Source organism: Bombus flavifrons, chromosome 18, assembly GCF_040668555.2.
Source record: "Bombus flavifrons isolate JBK064 chromosome 18, iyBomFlav1_principal, whole genome shotgun sequence".
NCBI lineage: Eukaryota > Metazoa > Arthropoda > Insecta > Hymenoptera > Apidae > Bombus > Bombus flavifrons.
The window spans coordinates 2159476-2183125 of record NC_138459.1 but is presented as its reverse complement, the minus strand read 5'-3'; the positions used below and the strand labels follow the sequence as shown (position 1 = coordinate 2183125).

Below are 23650 nucleotides of genomic sequence, written 5' to 3'. Positions count from 1 at the left end.
GTAATCCTCATACAAGAAAGTGTATGTGCAAATATAGATTATGGATCCCTGTTTGCGCAATACAATGTACGACAGCCAGCTGAAATAAATGAATGAATTAACTTCAATTGTTTCAATGCAAAATACAATATTACTAAATGTTATAACAATATTGTGGTTAAATCAGAAGGGAGTGTGACACTGTTCGTCGAAAAATACAGATGGTGGAAGCCTAAAAAGAAAAAAAAAGGAAAATTATTATGTGTGCTCCGATTATTGTTTGAATATAAAATGTGTTAATTCAATGAATGATTAAAATAGTGAAAGTGAAAGTTATCTTGTGAACAAGTAATCCTCATACAAGAAAGTGTATGTGCAAATATAGATTATGGATCCCTGTTTGCGGAATACAATGTACGACAGCCTGCTGAAATAAATGTATGAATTAACTTCAATTGTTTTAATGCAAAATACAATATTACTAAATGTTGTGGTTAAATCAAAAGCAAGTGTGACACTGTTCGTCGAATAATACAGATAGTGGAAACCTAAAAAGGGAAGAGAAAATTATTACGTGTGCTCCTATTATTGTTTGAATATAAAACGTGTTAATTCAATGAATAATTAAAATAGTGAAAGTGAAAGTTATCTTGTGAACAAGTAATCCTCATACAAGAAAGTGTATGTGCAAATATAGATTATGGATCCCTGTTTGCGGAATACAATGTACGACAGCCAGCTGAAATAAATGAATGAATTAACTTCAATTGTTTCAATGCAAAATACAATATTACTAAATGTTATAACAATATTGTGGTTAAATCAGAAGGAAGTGTGTCACTGTTTGTCGAATAATATAGATAGCGGAAACCTAAAAAGGAAAAAAAAGGAAAATTATTATGTGTGCTCCGATTATTGTTTGAATATGAAATGTGTCAATTCAATGAATGATTAAAATAGTGAAAGTGAAAGTTACCTTCTGAACAAGTAATCCTCATACAAGAAAGTGTATGTGCAAATATAGATTATGGATCCCTGTCTGCGGAATACAATGTACTACAGCCAGCTGAAATAAATGAATGAATTAACTTCAATTGTTTCAATGCAAAATACAATATTACTAAATGTTATAACAATATTGTGGTTAAATCAGAAGGAAGTGTGTCACTGTTTGTCGAATAATATAGATAGCGGAAACCTAAAAAGGAAAAAAAAAGGAAAATTATTATGTGTGCTCCGATTATTGTTTGAATATGAAATGTGTTAATTCAATGAATGATTAAAATAGTGAAAGTGAAAGTTACCTTCTGAACAAGTAATCCTCATACAAGAAAGTGTATGTGCAAATATAGATTATGGTTCCCTGTTTGCGGAATACAATGTACGACAGCCTGCTGAATTAAATGAATGAATTAACTTCAATTGTTTCAATGCAAAATACAATATTACTAAATGTTATAACAATATTGTGGTTAAATCAGATGGAAGTGTGACACTGTTCGTCGAATAATATAGATAGCGGAAACCTAAAAAGGAAAAAAAAGGAAAATTATTATGTGTGCTCCGTTTATTGTTTGAATATGAAATGTGTTAATTCAATGAATGATTAAAATAGTGAAAGTGAAAGTTACCTTGTGAACAAGTAATCCTCATACAGGAAAGTGTATGTGCAAATATAGATTATGGGTCCCTGTTTGCGGAATACAATGTACGACAGCCAGCTGAAATAAATGATTGAATTAACTTCAATTGTTCCAATGCAAAGTACAATATTACTAAATGTTATAACAATATTGTGATTAAAGCAGAAGGAAGTGTGACACTGCTCATCGAATAATACAGATGGTGGAAACCTAAAAAGGAAAAAGAACATTATTACGTGTGCTCCGATTATTGTTTGAATATAAAACGTGTTAATTCAATGAATAATTAAAATAGTGAAAGTGAAAGTTACCTTGTGAACAAGTAATCCTCATACAAGAATGTGTATGTGCAAATATAGATTATGGATCCCTGTCTGCGGAATACAATGTACGACAGCCAGCTGAAATAAATGAATGAATTAACTTCAATTGTTTCAATGCAAAATACAATATTACTAAATGTTATAACAATATTGTGGTTAAATCAGAAGGAAGTGTGACACTGTTCGTCGAATAATATAGATAGCGGAAACCTAAAAAGGAAAAAAAAGGAAAATTATTATGTGTGCTCCGATTATTGTTTGAATATGAAATGTGTTAATTCAATGAATGATTAAAATAGTGAAAGTGAAAGTTACCTTGTGAACAAGTAATCCTCATACAGGAAAGTGTATGTGCAAATATAGATTATGGGTCCCTGTTTGCGGAATACAATGTACGACAGCCAGCTGAAATAAATGAATGAATTAACTTCAATTGTTCCAATGCAAAATACAATATTACTAAATGTTATAACAATATTGTGGTTAAATCAGAAGGAAGTGTGACACTGTTCGTCGAATAATACAGATAGCGGAAACCTAAAAAGAAGAAAAAAGGGAAATTATTATGTGTGCTCCGATTATTGTTTGAATATAAAATGTGTTAATTCAATGAATAATTAAAATAGTGAAAGTGAAAGTTCCCTTGTGAACAAGTAATCCTCATACAAGAATGTGTATGTGCAAATATAGATTATGGATCCCTGTTTGCGGAATACAATGTACGACAGCCAGCTGAAATAAATGAATGAATTAACTTCAATTGTTTCAATGCAAAATACAATATTACTAAATGTTATAACTATATTGTGGTTAAATCAGAAGGGAGTGTGACACTGTTCGTCGAAAAATACAGATGGTGGAAGCCTAAAAAGAAAAAAAAAGGAAAATTATTATGTGTGCTCCGATTATTGTTTGAATATAAAATGTGTTAATTCAATGAATGATTAAAATAGTGAAAGTGAAAGTTATCTTGTGAACAAGTAATCCTCATACAAGAAAGTGTATGTGCAAATATAGATTATGGATCCCTGTTTGCGGAATACAATGTACGACAGCCTGCTGAAATAAATGATTGAATTAACTTCAATTGTTCCAATGCAAAGTACAATATTACTAAATGTTATAACAATATTGTGGTTAAATCAAAAGGAAGTGTGACACTGTTCATCGAATAATACAGATAGTGGAAACCTAAAAAGGAAAGAGAAAATTATTACGTGTGCTCCTATTATTGTTTGAATATAAAACGTGTTAATTCAATGAATAATTAAAATAGTAAAAGTGAAAGTTACCTTGTGAACAAGTAATACTCATACAAGAAAGTGTATGTGCAAATATAGATTATGGATCCCTGTTTGCGGAATACAATATACGACAGCCAGCTGAAATAAATGAATGAATTAACTTCAATTGTTTCAATGCAAAATACAATATTACTAAATGTTATAACAATATTGTGGTTAAATCAGAAGGAAGTGTGACGCTGTTCGTCGAATAATATAGATAGCGGAAACCTAAAAAGGAAAAAAAGGAAAATTATTATGTGTGCTCCGATTATTGTTTGAATATGAAATGTGTTAATTCAATGAATGATTAAAATAGTGAAAGTGAAAGTTATCTTGTGAACAAGTAATCCTCATACAGGAAAGTGTATGTGCAAATATAGATTATGGGTCCCTGTTTGCGGAATACAATGTACGACAGCCAGCTGAAATAAATGATTGAATTAACTTCAATTGTTCCAATGCAAAATACAATATTACTAAATGTTATAACAATATTGTGGTTAAAGCAGAAGGAAGTGTGACACTGCTCATCGAATAATACAGATGGTGGAAACCTGAAAAGGAAAAAGAACATTATTACGTGTGCTCCGATTATTGTTTGAATATAAAACGTGTTAATTCAATGAATAATTAAAATAGTGAAAGTGAAAGTTACCTTGTGGACTAGTAATCCTCATACAAGAAAGTGTATGTGCAAATATAGATTATGGATCCCTGTTTGCGCAATACAATGTACGACAGCCAGCTGAAATAAATGAATGAATTAACTTCAATTGTTTCAATGCAAAATACAATATTACTAAATGTTATAACAATATTGTGGTTAAATCAGAAGGGAGTGTGACACTGTTCGTCGAAAAATACAGATGGTGGAAGCCTAAAAAGAAAAAAAAAGGAAAATTATTATGTGTGCTCCGATTATTGTTTGAATATAAAATGTGTTAATTCAATGAATGATTAAAATAGTGAAAGTGAAAGTTATCTTGTGAACAAGTAATCCTCATACAAGAAAGTGTATGTGCAAATATAGATTATGGATCCCTGTTTGCGGAATACAATGTACGACAGCCTGCTGAAATAAATGTATGAATTAACTTCAATTGTTTTAATGCAAAATACAATATTACTAAATGTTGTGGTTAAATCAAAAGCAAGTGTGACACTGTTCGTCGAATAATACAGATAGTGGAAACCTAAAAAGGGAAGAGAAAATTATTACGTGTGCTCCTATTATTGTTTGAATATAAAACGTGTTAATTCAATGAATAATTAAAATAGTGAAAGTGAAAGTTATCTTGTGAACAAGTAATCCTCATACAAGAAAGTGTATGTGCAAATATAGATTATGGATCCCTGTTTGCGGAATACAATGTACGACAGCCAGCTGAAATAAATGAATGAATTAACTTCAATTGTTTCAATGCAAAATACAATATTACTAAATGTTATAACAATATTGTGGTTAAATCAGAAGGAAGTGTGTCACTGTTTGTCGAATAATATAGATAGCGGAAACCTAAAAAGGAAAAAAAAGGAAAATTATTATGTGTGCTCCGATTATTGTTTGAATATGAAATGTGTCAATTCAATGAATGATTAAAATAGTGAAAGTGAAAGTTACCTTCTGAACAAGTAATCCTCATACAAGAAAGTGTATGTGCAAATATAGATTATGGATCCCTGTCTGCGGAATACAATGTACTACAGCCAGCTGAAATAAATGAATGAATTAACTTCAATTGTTTCAATGCAAAATACAATATTACTAAATGTTATAACAATATTGTGGTTAAATCAGAAGGAAGTGTGTCACTGTTTGTCGAATAATATAGATAGCGGAAACCTAAAAAGGAAAAAAAAAGGAAAATTATTATGTGTGCTCCGATTATTGTTTGAATATGAAATGTGTTAATTCAATGAATGATTAAAATAGTGAAAGTGAAAGTTACCTTCTGAACAAGTAATCCTCATACAAGAAAGTGTATGTGCAAATATAGATTATGGTTCCCTGTTTGCGGAATACAATGTACGACAGCCTGCTGAATTAAATGAATGAATTAACTTCAATTGTTTCAATGCAAAATACAATATTACTAAATGTTATAACAATATTGTGGTTAAATCAGATGGAAGTGTGACACTGTTCGTCGAATAATATAGATAGCGGAAACCTAAAAAGGAAAAAAAAGGAAAATTATTATGTGTGCTCCGTTTATTGTTTGAATATGAAATGTGTTAATTCAATGAATGATTAAAATAGTGAAAGTGAAAGTTACCTTGTGAACAAGTAATCCTCATACAGGAAAGTGTATGTGCAAATATAGATTATGGGTCCCTGTTTGCGGAATACAATGTACGACAGCCAGCTGAAATAAATGATTGAATTAACTTCAATTGTTCCAATGCAAAGTACAATATTACTAAATGTTATAACAATATTGTGATTAAAGCAGAAGGAAGTGTGACACTGCTCATCGAATAATACAGATGGTGGAAACCTAAAAAGGAAAAAGAACATTATTACGTGTGCTCCGATTATTGTTTGAATATAAAACGTGTTAATTCAATGAATAATTAAAATAGTGAAAGTGAAAGTTACCTTGTGAACAAGTAATCCTCATACAAGAATGTGTATGTGCAAATATAGATTATGGATCCCTGTCTGCGGAATACAATGTACGACAGCCAGCTGAAATAAATGAATGAATTAACTTCAATTGTTTCAATGCAAAATACAATATTACTAAATGTTATAACAATATTGTGGTTAAATCAGAAGGAAGTGTGACACTGTTCGTCGAATAATATAGATAGCGGAAACCTAAAAAGGAAAAAAAAGGAAAATTATTATGTGTGCTCCGATTATTGTTTGAATATGAAATGTGTTAATTCAATGAATGATTAAAATAGTGAAAGTGAAAGTTACCTTGTGAACAAGTAATCCTCATACAGGAAAGTGTATGTGCAAATATAGATTATGGGTCCCTGTTTGCGGAATACAATGTACGACAGCCAGCTGAAATAAATGAATGAATTAACTTCAATTGTTCCAATGCAAAATACAATATTACTAAATGTTATAACAATATTGTGGTTAAATCAGAAGGAAGTGTGACACTGTTCGTCGAATAATATAGATAGCGGAAACCTAAAAAGGAAAAAAAAGGAAAATTATTATGTGTGCTCCGATTATTGTTTGAATATGAAATGTGTTAATTCAATGAATGATTAAAATAGTGAAAGTGAAAGTTACCTTGTGAACAAGTAATCCTCATACAGGAAAGTGTATGTGCAAATATAGATTATGGGTCCCTGTTTGCGGAATACAATGTACGACAGCCAGCTGAAATAAATGAATGAATTAACTTCAATTGTTCCAATGCAAAATACAATATTACTAAATGTTATAACAATATTGTGGTTAAATCAGAAGGAAGTGTGACACTGTTCGTCGAATAATACAGATAGCGGAAACCTAAAAAGAAGAAAAAAGGGAAATTATTATGTGTGCTCCGATTATTGTTTGAATATAAAATGTGTTAATTCAATGAATAATTAAAATAGTGAAAGTGAAAGTTCCCTTGTGAACAAGTAATCCTCATACAAGAATGTGTATGTGCAAATATAGATTATGGATCCCTGTTTGCGGAATACAATGTACGACAGCCAGCTGAAATAAATGAATGAATTAACTTCAATTGTTTCAATGCAAAATACAATATTACTAAATGTTATAACTATATTGTGGTTAAATCAGAAGGGAGTGTGACACTGTTCGTCGAAAAATACAGATGGTGGAAGCCTAAAAAGAAAAAAAAAGGAAAATTATTATGTGTGCTCCGATTATTGTTTGAATATAAAATGTGTTAATTCAATGAATGATTAAAATAGTGAAAGTGAAAGTTATCTTGTGAACAAGTAATCCTCATACAAGAAAGTGTATGTGCAAATATAGATTATGGATCCCTGTTTGCGGAATACAATGTACGACAGCCTGCTGAAATAAATGATTGAATTAACTTCAATTGTTCCAATGCAAAGTACAATATTACTAAATGTTATAACAATATTGTGGTTAAATCAAAAGGAAGTGTGACACTGTTCATCGAATAATACAGATAGTGGAAACCTAAAAAGGAAAGAGAAAATTATTACGTGTGCTCCTATTATTGTTTGAATATAAAACGTGTTAATTCAATGAATAATTAAAATAGTAAAAGTGAAAGTTACCTTGTGAACAAGTAATACTCATACAAGAAAGTGTATGTGCAAATATAGATTATGGATCCCTGTTTGCGGAATACAATATACGACAGCCAGCTGAAATAAATGAATGAATTAACTTCAATTGTTTCAATGCAAAATACAATATTACTAAATGTTATAACAATATTGTGGTTAAATCAGAAGGAAGTGTGACGCTGTTCGTCGAATAATATAGATAGCGGAAACCTAAAAAGGAAAAAAAGGAAAATTATTATGTGTGCTCCGATTATTGTTTGAATATGAAATGTGTTAATTCAATGAATGATTAAAATAGTGAAAGTGAAAGTTATCTTGTGAACAAGTAATCCTCATACAGGAAAGTGTATGTGCAAATATAGATTATGGGTCCCTGTTTGCGGAATACAATGTACGACAGCCAGCTGAAATAAATGATTGAATTAACTTCAATTGTTCCAATGCAAAATACAATATTACTAAATGTTATAACAATATTGTGGTTAAAGCAGAAGGAAGTGTGACACTGCTCATCGAATAATACAGATGGTGGAAACCTGAAAAGGAAAAAGAACATTATTACGTGTGCTCCGATTATTGTTTGAATATAAAACGTGTTAATTCAATGAATAATTAAAATAGTGAAAGTGAAAGTTACCTTGTGAACAAGTAATCCCCATACAAGAATGTGTATGTGCAAATATAGATTATGGATCCCTGTCTGCGGAATACAATGTACGACAGCCAGCTGAAATAAATGAATGAATTAACTTCAATTGTTTCAATGCAAAATACAATATTACTAAATGTTATAACAATATTGTGGTTAAATCAGAAGGAAGTGTGACACTGTTCGTCGAATAATATAGATAGCGGAAACCTAAAAAGAAAAAACAAGGAAAATTATTATGTGTGCTCCGATTATTGTTTGAATATAAAATGTGTTAATTCAATGAATGATTAAAATAGTGAAAGTGAAAGTTATCTTGTGAACAAGTAATCCTCATACAGGAAAGTGTATGTGCAAATATAGATTATGGGTCCCTGTTTGCGGAATACAATGTACGACAGCCAGCTGAAATAAATGATTGAATTAACTTCAATTGTTCCAATGCAAAATACAATATTACTAAATGTTATAACAATATTGTGGTTAAAGCAGAAGGAAGTGCGACACTGCTCATCGAATAATACAGATGGTGGAAACCTGAAAAGGAAAAAGAACATTATTACGTGTGCTCCGATTATTGTTTGAATATAAAACGTGTTAATTCAATGAATAATTAAAATAGTGAAAGTGAAAGTTACCTTGTGAACAAGTAATCCCCATACAAGAATGTGTATGTGCAAATATAGATTATGGATCCCTGTCTGCGGAATACAATGTACTACAGCCAGCTGAAATAAATGAATGAATTAACTTCAATTGTTTCAATGCAAAATACAATATTACTAAATGTTATAACAATATTGTGGTTAAATCAGAAGGAAGTGTGTCACTGTTTGTCGAATAATATAGATAGCGGAAACCTAAAAAGGAAAAAAAAAGGAAAATTATTATGTGTGCTCCGATTATTGTTTGAATATGAAATGTGTTAATTCAATGAATGATTAAAATAGTGAAAGTGAAAGTTACCTTCTGAACAAGTAATCCTCATACAAGAAAGTGTATGTGCAAATATAGATTATGGTTCCCTGTTTGCGGAATACAATGTACGACAGCCTGCTGAATTAAATGAATGAATTAACTTCAATTGTTTCAATGCAAAATACAATATTACTAAATGTTATAACAATATTGTGGTTAAATCAGATGGAAGTGTGACACTGTTCGTCGAATAATATAGATAGCGGAAACCTAAAAAGGAAAAAAAAGGAAAATTATTATGTGTGCTCCGTTTATTGTTTGAATATGAAATGTGTTAATTCAATGAATGATTAAAATAGTGAAAGTGAAAGTTACCTTGTGAACAAGTAATCCTCATACAGGAAAGTGTATGTGCAAATATAGATTATGGTTCCCTGTTTGCGGAATACAATGTACGACAGCCTGCTGAAATAAATGTATGAATTAACTTCAATTGTTTTAATGCAAAATACAATATTACTAAATGTTGTGGTTAAATCAAAAGGAAGTGTGACACTGTTCGTCGAATAATACAGATAGTGGAAACCTAAAAAGGGAAGAGAAAATTATTACGTGTGCTCCTATTATTGTTTGAATATAAAACGTGTTAATTCAATGAATAATTAAAATAGTGAAAGTGAAAGTTATCTTGTGAACAAGTAATCCTCATACAAGAAAGTGTATGTGCAAATATAGATTATGGATCCCTGTTTGCGGAATACAATGTACGACAGCCAGTTGAAATAAATGAATGAATTAACTTCAATTGTTTCAATGCAAAATACAATATTACTAAATGTTATAACAATATTGTGGTTAAATCAGAAGGAAGTGTGTCACTGTTTGTCGAATAATATAGATAGCGGAAACCTAAAAAGGAAAAAAAAGGAAAATTATTATGTGTGCTCCGATTATTGTTTGAATATGAAATGTGTTAATTCAATGAATGATTAAAATAGTGAAAGTGAAAGTTACCTTCTGAACAAGTAATCCTCATACAAGAAAGTGTATGTGCAAATATAGATTATGGATCCCTGTTTGCGCAATACAATGTACGACAGCCAGCTGAAATAAATGAATGAATTAACTTCAATTGTTTCAATGCAAAATACAATATTACTAAATGTTATAACAATATTGTGGTTAAATCAGAAGGGAGTGTGACACTGTTCGTCGAAAAATACAGATGGTGGAAGCCTAAAAAGAAAAAAAAAGGAAAATTATTATGTGTGCTCCGATTATTGTTTGAATATAAAATGTGTTAATTCAATGAATGATTAAAATAGTGAAAGTGAAAGTTATCTTGTGAACAAGTAATCCTCATACAAGAAAGTGTATGTGCAAATATAGATTATGGATCCCTGTTTGCGGAATACAATGTACGACAGCCTGCTGAAATAAATGTATGAATTAACTTCAATTGTTTTAATGCAAAATACAATATTACTAAATGTTGTGGTTAAATCAAAAGCAAGTGTGACACTGTTCGTCGAATAATACAGATAGTGGAAACCTAAAAAGGGAAGAGAAAATTATTACGTGTGCTCCTATTATTGTTTGAATATAAAACGTGTTAATTCAATGAATAATTAAAATAGTGAAAGTGAAAGTTATCTTGTGAACAAGTAATCCTCATACAAGAAAGTGTATGTGCAAATATAGATTATGGATCCCTGTTTGCGGAATACAATGTACGACAGCCAGCTGAAATAAATGAATGAATTAACTTCAATTGTTTCAATGCAAAATACAATATTACTAAATGTTATAACAATATTGTGGTTAAATCAGAAGGAAGTGTGTCACTGTTTGTCGAATAATATAGATAGCGGAAACCTAAAAAGGAAAAAAAAGGAAAATTATTATGTGTGCTCCGATTATTGTTTGAATATGAAATGTGTCAATTCAATGAATGATTAAAATAGTGAAAGTGAAAGTTACCTTCTGAACAAGTAATCCTCATACAAGAAAGTGTATGTGCAAATATAGATTATGGATCCCTGTCTGCGGAATACAATGTACTACAGCCAGCTGAAATAAATGAATGAATTAACTTCAATTGTTTCAATGCAAAATACAATATTACTAAATGTTATAACAATATTGTGGTTAAATCAGAAGGAAGTGTGTCACTGTTTGTCGAATAATATAGATAGCGGAAACCTAAAAAGGAAAAAAAAAGGAAAATTATTATGTGTGCTCCGATTATTGTTTGAATATGAAATGTGTTAATTCAATGAATGATTAAAATAGTGAAAGTGAAAGTTACCTTCTGAACAAGTAATCCTCATACAAGAAAGTGTATGTGCAAATATAGATTATGGTTCCCTGTTTGCGGAATACAATGTACGACAGCCTGCTGAATTAAATGAATGAATTAACTTCAATTGTTTCAATGCAAAATACAATATTACTAAATGTTATAACAATATTGTGGTTAAATCAGATGGAAGTGTGACACTGTTCGTCGAATAATATAGATAGCGGAAACCTAAAAAGGAAAAAAAAGGAAAATTATTATGTGTGCTCCGTTTATTGTTTGAATATGAAATGTGTTAATTCAATGAATGATTAAAATAGTGAAAGTGAAAGTTACCTTGTGAACAAGTAATCCTCATACAGGAAAGTGTATGTGCAAATATAGATTATGGGTCCCTGTTTGCGGAATACAATGTACGACAGCCAGCTGAAATAAATGATTGAATTAACTTCAATTGTTCCAATGCAAAGTACAATATTACTAAATGTTATAACAATATTGTGATTAAAGCAGAAGGAAGTGTGACACTGCTCATCGAATAATACAGATGGTGGAAACCTAAAAAGGAAAAAGAACATTATTACGTGTGCTCCGATTATTGTTTGAATATAAAACGTGTTAATTCAATGAATAATTAAAATAGTGAAAGTGAAAGTTACCTTGTGAACAAGTAATCCTCATACAAGAATGTGTATGTGCAAATATAGATTATGGATCCCTGTCTGCGGAATACAATGTACGACAGCCAGCTGAAATAAATGAATGAATTAACTTCAATTGTTTCAATGCAAAATACAATATTACTAAATGTTATAACAATATTGTGGTTAAATCAGAAGGAAGTGTGACACTGTTCGTCGAATAATATAGATAGCGGAAACCTAAAAAGGAAAAAAAAGGAAAATTATTATGTGTGCTCCGATTATTGTTTGAATATGAAATGTGTTAATTCAATGAATGATTAAAATAGTGAAAGTGAAAGTTACCTTGTGAACAAGTAATCCTCATACAGGAAAGTGTATGTGCAAATATAGATTATGGGTCCCTGTTTGCGGAATACAATGTACGACAGCCAGCTGAAATAAATGAATGAATTAACTTCAATTGTTCCAATGCAAAATACAATATTACTAAATGTTATAACAATATTGTGGTTAAATCAGAAGGAAGTGTGACACTGTTCGTCGAATAATACAGATAGCGGAAACCTAAAAAGAAAAAAAAAGGGAAATTATTATGTGCGCTCCGATTATTGTTTGAATATAAAATGTGTTAATTCAATGAATAATTAAAATAGTGAAAGTGAAAGTTCCCTTGTGAACAAGTAATCCTCATACAAGAATGTGTATGTGCAAATATAGATTATGGATCCCTGTTTGCGGAATACAATGTACGACAGCCAGCTGAAATAAATGAATGAATTAACTTCAATTGTTTCAATGCAAAATACAATATTACTAAATGTTATAACTATATTGTGGTTAAATCAGAAGGGAGTGTGACACTGTTCGTCGAAAAATACAGATGGTGGAAGCCTAAAAAGAAAAAAAAAGGAAAATTATTATGTGTGCTCCGATTATTGTTTGAATATAAAATGTGTTAATTCAATGAATGATTAAAATAGTGAAAGTGAAAGTTATCTTGTGAACAAGTAATCCTCATACAAGAAAGTGTATGTGCAAATATAGATTATGGATCCCTGTTTGCGGAATACAATGTACGACAGCCTGCTGAAATAAATGTATGAATTAACTTCAATTGTTTTAATGCAAAATACAATATTACTAAATGTTGTGGTTAAATCAAAAGGAAGTGTGACACTGTTCGTCGAATAATACAGATAGTGGAAACCTAAAAAGGGAAGAGAAAATTATTACGTGTGCTCCTATTATTGTTTGAATATAAAACGTGTTAATTCAATGAATAATTAAAATAGTGAAAGTGAAAGTTATCTTGTGAACAAGTAATCCTCATACAAGAAAGTGTATGTGCAAATATAGATTATGGATCCCTGTTTGCGGAATACAATGTACGACAGCCAGCTGAAATAAATGAATGAATTAACTTCAATTGTTTCAATGCAAAATACAATATTACTAAATGTTATAACAACATTGTGGTTAAATCAGAAGGAAGTGTGTCACTGTTTGTCGAATAATATAGATAGCGGAAACCTAAAAAGGAAAAAAAAGGAAAATTATTATGTGTGCTCCGATTATTGTTTGAATATGAAATGTGTTAATTCAATGAATGATTAAAATAGTGAAAGTGAAAGTTACCTTCTGAACAAGTAATCCTCATACAAGAAAGTGTATGTGCAAATATAGATTATGGTTCCCTGTTTGCGGAATACAATGTACGACAGCCTGCTGAAATAAATGAATGAATTAACTTCAATTGTTTCAATGCAAAATACAATACTACTAAATGTTATAACAATATTGTGGTTAAATCAGAAGGAAGTGTTACACTGTTCGTCAAATAATATAGATAGCGGAAACCTAAAAAGGAAAAAGAAAATTATTACGTGTGCTCCAATTATTGTTTGAATATAAAACGTGTTAATTCAATGAATAATTAAAATAGTGAAAGTGAAAGTTACCTTGTGGACTAGTAATCCTCATACAAGAAAGTGTATGTGCAAATATAGATTATGGATCCCTGTTTGCGCAATACAATGTACGACAGCCAGCTGAAATAAATGAATGAATTAACTTCAATTGTTTCAATGCAAAATACAATATTACTAAATGTTATAACAATATTGTGGTTAAATCAGAAGGGAGTGTGACACTGTTCGTCGAAAAATACAGATGGTGGAAGCCTAAAAAGAAAAAAAAAGGAAAATTATTATGTGTGCTCCGATTATTGTTTGAATATAAAATGTGTTAATTCAATGAATGATTAAAATAGTGAAAGTGAAAGTTATCTTGTGAACAAGTAATCCTCATACAAGAAAGTGTATGTGCAAATATAGATTATGGATCCCTGTTTGCGGAATACAATGTACGACAGCCTGCTGAAATAAATGTATGAATTAACTTCAATTGTTTTAATGCAAAATACAATATTACTAAATGTTGTGGTTAAATCAAAAGCAAGTGTGACACTGTTCGTCGAATAATACAGATAGTGGAAACCTAAAAAGGGAAGAGAAAATTATTACGTGTGCTCCTATTATTGTTTGAATATAAAACGTGTTAATTCAATGAATAATTAAAATAGTGAAAGTGAAAGTTATCTTGTGAACAAGTAATCCTCATACAAGAAAGTGTATGTGCAAATATAGATTATGGATCCCTGTTTGCGGAATACAATGTACGACAGCCAGCTGAAATAAATGAATGAATTAACTTCAATTGTTTCAATGCAAAATACAATATTACTAAATGTTATAACAATATTGTGGTTAAATCAGAAGGAAGTGTGTCACTGTTTGTCGAATAATATAGATAGCGGAAACCTAAAAAGGAAAAAAAAGGAAAATTATTATGTGTGCTCCGATTATTGTTTGAATATGAAATGTGTCAATTCAATGAATGATTAAAATAGTGAAAGTGAAAGTTACCTTCTGAACAAGTAATCCTCATACAAGAAAGTGTATGTGCAAATATAGATTATGGTTCCCTGTTTGCGGAATACAATGTACGACAGCCTGCTGAAATAAATGAATGAATTAACTTCAATTGTTTCAATGCAAAATACAATACTACTAAATGTTATAACAATATTGTGGTTAAATCAGAAGGAAGTGTGACACTGTTCGTCAAATAATATAGATAGCGGAAACCTAAAAAGGAAAAAGAAAATTATTACGTGTGCTCCAATTATTGTTTGAATATAAAACGTGTTAATTCAATGAATAATTAAAATAGTGAAAGTGAAAGTTACCTTGTGGACTAGTAATCCTCATACAAGAAAGTGTATGTGCAAATATAGATTATGGATCCCTGTTTGCGCAATACAATGTACAACAGCCAGCTGAAATAAATGAATGAAATAACGTCAATTGTTTCAATGCAAAATACAATATTACTAAATGTTGTGGTTAAATCAAAAGGAAGTGTGACACTGTTCGTCGAATAATACAGATAGTGGAAACCTAAAATGGAAAGAGAAAATTATTACGTTTGCTCCTATTATTGTTTGAATATAAAACGTGTTAATTCAATGAATAATTAAAATAGTGAAAGTGAAAGTTATCTTGTGAACAAGTAATCCTCATACAAGAAAGTGTATGTGCAAATATAGATTATGGATCCCTGTTTGCGGAATACAATGTACGACAGCCAGCTGAAATAAATGAATGAATTAACTTCAATTGTTTCAATGCAAAATACAATATTACTAAATGTTATAACAATATTGTGGTTAAATCAGAAGGAAGTGTGTCACTGTTTGTCGAATAATATAGATAGCGGAAACCTAAAAAGGAAAAAAAAGGAAAATTATTATGTGTGCTCCGATTATTGTTTGAATATGAAATGTGTTAATTCAATGAATGATTAAAATAGTGAAAGTGAAAGTTACCTTCTGAACAAGTAATCCTCATACAAGAAAGTGTATGTGCAAATATAGATTATGGTTCCCTGTTTGCGGAATACAATGTACGACAGCCTGCTGAAATAAATGAATGAATTAACTTCAATTGTTTCAATGCAAAATACAATACTACTAAATGTTATAACAATATTGTGGTTAAATCAGAAGGAAGTGTGACACTGTTCGTCGAATAATATAGATAGCGGAAACCTAAAAAGGAAAAAAAAGGAAAATTATTATGTGTGCTCCGATTATTGTTTGAATATGAAATGTGTTAATTCAATGAATGATTAAAATAGTGAAAGTGAAAGTTACCTTGTGAACAAGTAATCCTCATACAGGAAAGTGTATGTGCAAATATAGATTATGGGTCCCTGTTTGCGGAATACAATGTACGACAGCCAGCTGAAATAAATGAATGAAGTAACTTCAATTGTTCCAATGCAAAATACAATATTACTAAATGTTATAACAATATTGTGGTTAAATCAGAAGGAAGTGTGACACTGTTCGTCGAATAATACAGATAGCGGAAACCTAAAAAGAAAAAAAAAGGGAAATTATTATGTGTGCTCCGATTATTGTTTGAATATAAAATGTGTTAATTCAATGAATAATTAAAATAGTGAAAGTGAAAGTTCCCTTGTGAACAAGTAATCCTCATACAAGAATGTGTATGTGCAAATATAGATTATGGATCCCTGTTTGCGGTATACAATGTACGACAGCCAGCTGAAATAAATGAATGAATTAACTTCAATTGTTTCAATGCAAAATACAATATTACTAAATGTTATAACTATATTGTGGTTAAATCAGAAGGGAGTGTGACACTGTTCGTCGAAAAATACAGATGGTGGAAGCCTAAAAAGAAAAAAAAAGGAAAATTATTATGTGTGCTCCGATTATTGTTTGAATATAAAATGTGTTAATTCAATGAATGATTAAAATAGTGAAAGTGAAAGTTATCTTGTGAACAAGTAATCCTCATACAAGAAAGTGTATGTGCAAATATAGATTATGGATCCCTGTTTGCGGAATACAATGTACGACAGCCTGCTGAAATAAATGTATGAATTAACTTCAATTGTTTTAATGCAAAATACAATATTACTAAATGTTGTGGTTAAATCAAAAGGAAGTGTGAAACTGTTCGTCGAATAATACAGATAGTGGAAACCTAAAAAGGGAAGAGAAAATTATTACGTGTGCTCCTATTATTGTTTGAATATAAAACGTGTTAATTCAATGAATAATTAAAATAGTGAAAGTGAAAGTTATCTTGTGAACAAGTAATCCTCATACAAGAAAGTGTATGTGCAAATATAGATTATGGATCCCTGTTTGCGGAATACAATGTACGACAGCCAGCTGAAATAAATGAATGAATTAACTTCAATTGTTCCAATGCAAAGTACAATATTACTAAATGTTATAACAATATTGTGATTAAAGCAGAAGGAAGTGTGACACTGCTCATCGAATAATACAGATGGTGGAAACCTAAAAAGGAAAAAGAACATTATTACGTGTGCTCCGATTATTGTTTGAATATGAAATGTGTCAATTCAATGAATGATTAAAATAGTGAAAGTGAAAGTTACCTTCTGAACAAGTAATCCTCATACAAGAAAGTGTATGTGCAAATATAGATTATGGTTCCCTGTTTGCGGAATACAATGTACGACAGCATGCTGAAATAAATGAATGAATTAACTTCAATTGTTTCAATGCAAAATACAATATTACTAAATGTTATAACAATATTGTGGTTAAATCAGAAGGAAGTGTGACACTGTTCGTCGAATAATATAGATAGCGGAAACCTAAAAAGGAAAAAAAAGGAAAATTATTATGTGTGCTCCGATTATTGTTTGAATATGAAATGTGTTAATTCAATGAATGATTAAAATAGTGAAAGTGAAAGTTACCTTGTGAACAAGTAATCCTCATACAGGAAAGTGTATGTGCAAATATAGATTATGGGTCCCTGTTTGCGGAATACAATGTACGACAGCCAGCTGAAATAAATGAATGAAGTAACTTCAATTGTTCCAATGCAAAATACAATATTACTAAATGTTATAACAATATTGTGGTTAAATCAGAAGGAAGTGTGACACTGTTCGTCGAATAATACAGATAGCGGAAACCTAAAAAGAAAAAAAAAGGGAAATTATTATGTGTGCTCCGATTATTGTTTGAATATAAAATGTGTTAATTCAATGAATAATTAAAATAGTGAAAGTGAAAGTTCCCTTGTGAACAAGTAATCCTCATACAAGAATGTGTATGTGCAAATATAGATTATGGATCCCTGTCTGCGGAATACAATGTACGACAGCCAGCTGAAATAAATGAATGAATTAACTTCAATTGTTTCAATGCAAAATACAATATTACTAAATGTTATAACAATATTGTGGTTAAATCAGAAGGAAGTGTGACACTGTTCGTCGAAAAATACAGATGGTGGAAGCCTAAAAAGAAAAAAAAAGGAAAATTATTATGTGTGCTCCTATTATTGTTTGAATATAAAACGTGTTAATTCAATGAATAATTAAAATAGTGAAAGTGAAAGTTATCTTGTGAACAAGTAATCCTCATACAAGAAAGTGTATGTGCAAATATAGATTATGGATCCCTGTTTGCGGAATACAATGTACGACAGCCAGCTGAAATAAATGAATGAATTAACTTCAATTGTTCCAATGCAAAGTACAATATTACTAAATGTTATAACAATATTGTGATTAAAGCAGAAGGAAGTGTGACACTGCTCATCGAATAATACAGATGGTGGAAACCTAAAAAGGAAAAAGAACATTATTACGTGTGCTCCGATTATTGTTTGAATATAAAACGTGTTAATTCAATGAATAATTAAAATAGTGAAAGTGAAAGTTACCTTGTGAACAAGTAATCCTCATACAAGAATGTGTATGTGCAAATATAGATTATGGATCCCTGTCTGCGGAATACAATGTACGACAGCCAGCTGAAATAAATGAATGAATTAACTTCAATTGTTTCAATGCAAAATACAATATTACTAAATGTTATAACAATATTGTGGTTAAATCAGAAGGAAGTGTGACACTGTTCGTCGAATAATATAGATAGCGGAAACCTAAAAAGGAAAAAAAAGGAAAATTATTATGTGTGCTCCGATTATTGTTTGAATATGAAATGTGTTAATTCAATGAATGATTAAAATAGTGAAAGTGAAAGTTACCTTGTGAACAAGTAATCCTCATACAGGAAAGTGTATGTGCAAATATAGATTATGGGTCCCTGTTTGCGGAATACAATGTACGACAGCCAGCTGAAATAAATGAATGAATTAACTTCAATTGTTCCAATGCAAAATACAATATTACTAAATGTTATAACAATATTGTGGTTAAATCAGAAGGAAGTGTGACACTGTTCGTCGAATAATACAGATAGCGGAAACCTAAAAAGAAAAAAAAAGGGAAATTATTATGTGTGCTCCGATTATTGTTTGAATATAAAATGTGTTAATTCAATGAATAATTAAAATAGTGAAAGTGAAAGTTCCCTTGTGAACAAGTAATCCTCATACAAGAATGTGTATGTGCAAATATAGATTATGGATCCCTGTTTGCGGAATACAATGTACGACAGCCAGCTGAAATAAATGAATGAATTAACTTCAATTGTTTCAATGCAAAATACAATATTACTAAATGTTATAACTATATTGTGGTTAAATCAGAAGGGAGTGTGACACTGTTCGTCGAAAAATACAGATGGTGGAAGCCTAAAAAGAAAAAAAAAGGAAAATTATTATGTGTGCTCCGATTATTGTTTGAATATAAAATGTGTTAATTCAATGAATGATTAAAATAGTGAAAGTGAAAGTTATCTTGTGAACAAGTAATCCTCATACAAGAAAGTGTATGTGCAAATATAGATTATGGATCCCTGTTTGCGGAATACAATGTACAACAGCCTGCTGAAATAAATGTATGAATTAACTTCAATTGTTTTAATGCAAAATACAATATTACTAAATGTTGTGGTTAAATCAAAAGGAAGTGTGACACTGTTCGTCGAATAATACAGATAGTGGAAACCTAAAATGGAAAGAGAAAATTATTACGTTTGCTCCTATTATTGTTTGAATATAAAACGTGTTAATTCAATGAATAATTAAAATAGTGAAAGTGAAAGTTACCTTCTGAACAAGTAATCCTCATACAAGAAAGTGTATGTGCAAATATAGATTATGGTTCCCTGTTTGCGGAATACAATGTACGACAGCCTGCTGAAATAAATGAATGAATTAACTTCAATTGTTTCAATGCAAAATACAATACTACTAAATGTTATAACAATATTGTGGTTAAATCAGAAGGAAGTGTGACACTGTTCGTCAAATAATATAGATAGCGGAAACCTAAAAAGGAAAAAGAAAATTATTACGTGTGCTCCAATTATTGTTTGAATATAAAACGTGTTAATTCAATGAATAATTAAAATAGTGAAAGTGAAAGTTACCTTGTGGACTAGTAATCCTCATACAAGAAAGTGTATGTGCAAATATAGATTATGGATCCCTGTTTGCGCAATACAATGTACAACAGCCAGCTGAAATAAATGAATGAAATAACGTCAATTGTTTCAATGCAAAATACAATATTACTAAATGTTGTGGTTAAATCAAAAGGAAGTGTGACACTGTTCGTCGAATAATACAGATAGTGGAAACCTAAAATGGAAAGAGAAAATTATTACGTTTGCTCCTATTATTGTTTGAATATAAAACGTGTTAATTCAATGAATAATTAAAATAGTGAAAGTGAAAGTTATCTTGTGAACAAGTAATCCTCATACAAGAAAGTGTATGTGCAAATATAGATTATGGATCCCTGTTTGCGGAATACAATGTACGACAGCCAGCTGAAATAAATGAATGAATTAACTTCAATTGTTTCAATGCAAAATACAATATTACTAAATGTTATAACAATATTGTGGTTAAATCAGAAGGAAGTGTGTCACTGTTTGTCGAATAATATAGATAGCGGAAACCTAAAAAGGAAAAAAAAAGGAAAATTATTATGTGTGCTCCGATTATTGTTTGAATATGAAATGTGTTAATTCAATGAATGATTAAAATAGTGAAAGTGAAAGTTACCTTCTGAACAAGTAATCCTCATACAAGAAAGTGTATGTGCAAATATAGATTATGGTTCCCTGTTTGCGGAATACAATGTACGACAGCCTGCTGAAATAAATGAATGAATTAACTTCAATTGTTTCAATGCAAAATACAATACTACTAAATGTTATAACAATATTGTGGTTAAATCAGAAGGAAGTGTGACACTGTTCGTCAAATAATATAGATAGCGGAAACCTAAAAAGGAAAAAGAAAATTATTACGTGTGCTCCCATTATTGTTTGAATATAAAACGTGTTAATTCAATGAATAATTAAAATAGTGAAAGTGAAAGTTACCTTGTGGACTAGTAATCCTCATACAAGAAAGTGTATGTGCAAATATAGATTATGGATCCCTGTTTGCGCAATACAATGTACAACAGCCAGCTGAAATAAATGAATGAATTAACTTCAATTGTTTCAATGCAAAATACAATATTACTAAACGTTGTGGTTAAATCAAAAGGAAGTGTGACACTGTTCGTCGAATAATACAGATAGTGGAAACCTAAAAAGGAAAGAGAAAATTATTACGTGTGCTCCTATTATTGTTTGAATATAAAACGTGTTAATTCAATGAATAATTAAAATAGTGAAAGTGAAAGTTATCTTGTGAACAAGTAATCCTCATACAAGAAAGTGTATGTGCAAATATAGATTATGGATCCCTGTTTGCGGAATACAATGTACGACAGCCAGCTGAAATAAATGAATGAATTAACTTCAATTGTTTCAATGCAAAATACAATATTACTAAATGTTATAACAATATTGTGGTTAAATCAGAAGGAAGTGTGTCACTGTTTGTCGAATAATATAGATAGCGGAAACCTAAAAAGGAAAAAAAAAGGAAAATTATTATGTGTGCTCCGATTATTGTTTGAATATGAAATGTGTTAATTCAATGAATGATTAAAATAGTGAAAGTGAAAGTTACCTTCTGAACAAGTAATCCTCATACAAGAAAGTGTATGTGCAAATATAGATTATGGTTCCCTGTTTGCGGAATACAATGTACGACAGCCTGCTGAATTAAATGAATGAATTAACTTCAATTGTTTCAATGCAAAATACAATATTACTAAATGTTATAACAATATTGTGGTTAAATCAGATGGAAGTGTGACACTGTTCGTCGAATAATATAGATAGCGGAAACCTAAAAAGGAAAAAAAAGTAAAATTATTATGTGTGCTCCGTTTATTGTTTGAATATGAAATGTGTTAATTCAATGAATGATTAAAATAGTGAAAGTGAAAGTTACCTTGTGAACAAGTAATCCTCATACAGGAAAGTGTATGTGCAAATATAGATTATGGGTCCCTGTTTGCGGAATACAATGTACGACAGCCAGCTGAAATAAATGATTGAATTAACTTCAATTGTTCCAATGCAAAGTACAATATTACTAAATGTTATAACAATATTGTGATTAAAGCAGAAGGAAGTGTGACACTGCTCATCGAATAATACAGATGGTGGAAACCTAAAAAGGAAAAAGAACATTATTACGTGTGCTCCGATTATTGTTTGAATATAAAACGTGTTAATTCAATGAATAATTAAAATAGTGAAAGTGAAAGTTACCTTCTGAACAAGTAATCCTCATACAAGAAAGTGTATGTGCAAATATAGATTGTGGATCCCTGTTTGCGCAATACAATGAACGACAGCCAGCTGAAATAAATGAATGAATTAACTTCAATTGTTTCAATGCAAAATACAATATTACTAAATGTTGTGGTTAAATCAAAAGGAAGTGTGACACTGTTCGTCGAATAATACAGATAGTGGAAACCTAAAAAGGAAAGAGAAAATTATTACGTGTGCTCCTATTATTGTTTGAATATAAAACGTGTTAATTCAATGAATAATTAAAATAGTGAAAGTGAAAGTTATCTTGTGAACAAGTAATCCTCATACAAGAAAGTGTATGTGCAAATATAGATTATGGGTCCCTGTCTGCGGAATACAATGTACGACAGCCAGCTGAAATAAATGAATGAATTAACTTCAATTGTTTCAATGCAAAATACAATATTACTAAATGTTATAACAATATTGTGGTTAAATCAGAAGGAAGTGTGACACTGTTCGTCGAATAATACAGATAGCGGAAACCTAAAAAGGAAAAAAAAGGAAAATTATTATGTGTGCTCCGATTATTGTTTGAATATGAAATGTGTTAATTCAATGAATGATTAAAATAGTGAAAGTGAAAGTTACCTTCTGAACAAGTAATCCTCATACAAGAAAGTGTATGTGCAAATATAGATTATGGGTCCCTGTTTGCGGAATACAATGTACGACAGCCTGCTGAAATAAATGAATGAATTAACTTCAATTGTTTCAATGCAAAATACAATACTACTAAATGTTATAACAATATTGTGGTTAAATCAAAAGGAAGTGTGACACTGTTCGTCGAATAATATAGATAGCGGAAACCTAAAAAGGAAAAGGAAAATTATTACGTGTCCTCCGATTATTGTTTGAATATAAAACGTGTTAATTCAATGAATGATTAAAATAGTGAAAGTGAAAGTTATCTTGTGAACAAGTAATCCTCATACAAGAAA

General features: G+C 30.3%; 1 long non-coding RNA gene across 1 annotated transcript; it reads left to right on the top strand.

Annotated features, from left to right (window-relative positions):
- Positions 1 to 19509: 19509 nt before the first annotated feature.
- LOC138189082 (uncharacterized) lies at positions 19510 to 20410 on the top strand. Its single transcript, XR_011175868.1, has 2 exons — positions 19510 to 19657; positions 20298 to 20410. It is a non-coding gene; the product is annotated as an uncharacterized LOC138189082 (long non-coding RNA).
- Positions 20411 to 23650: the final 3240 nt, after the last annotated feature.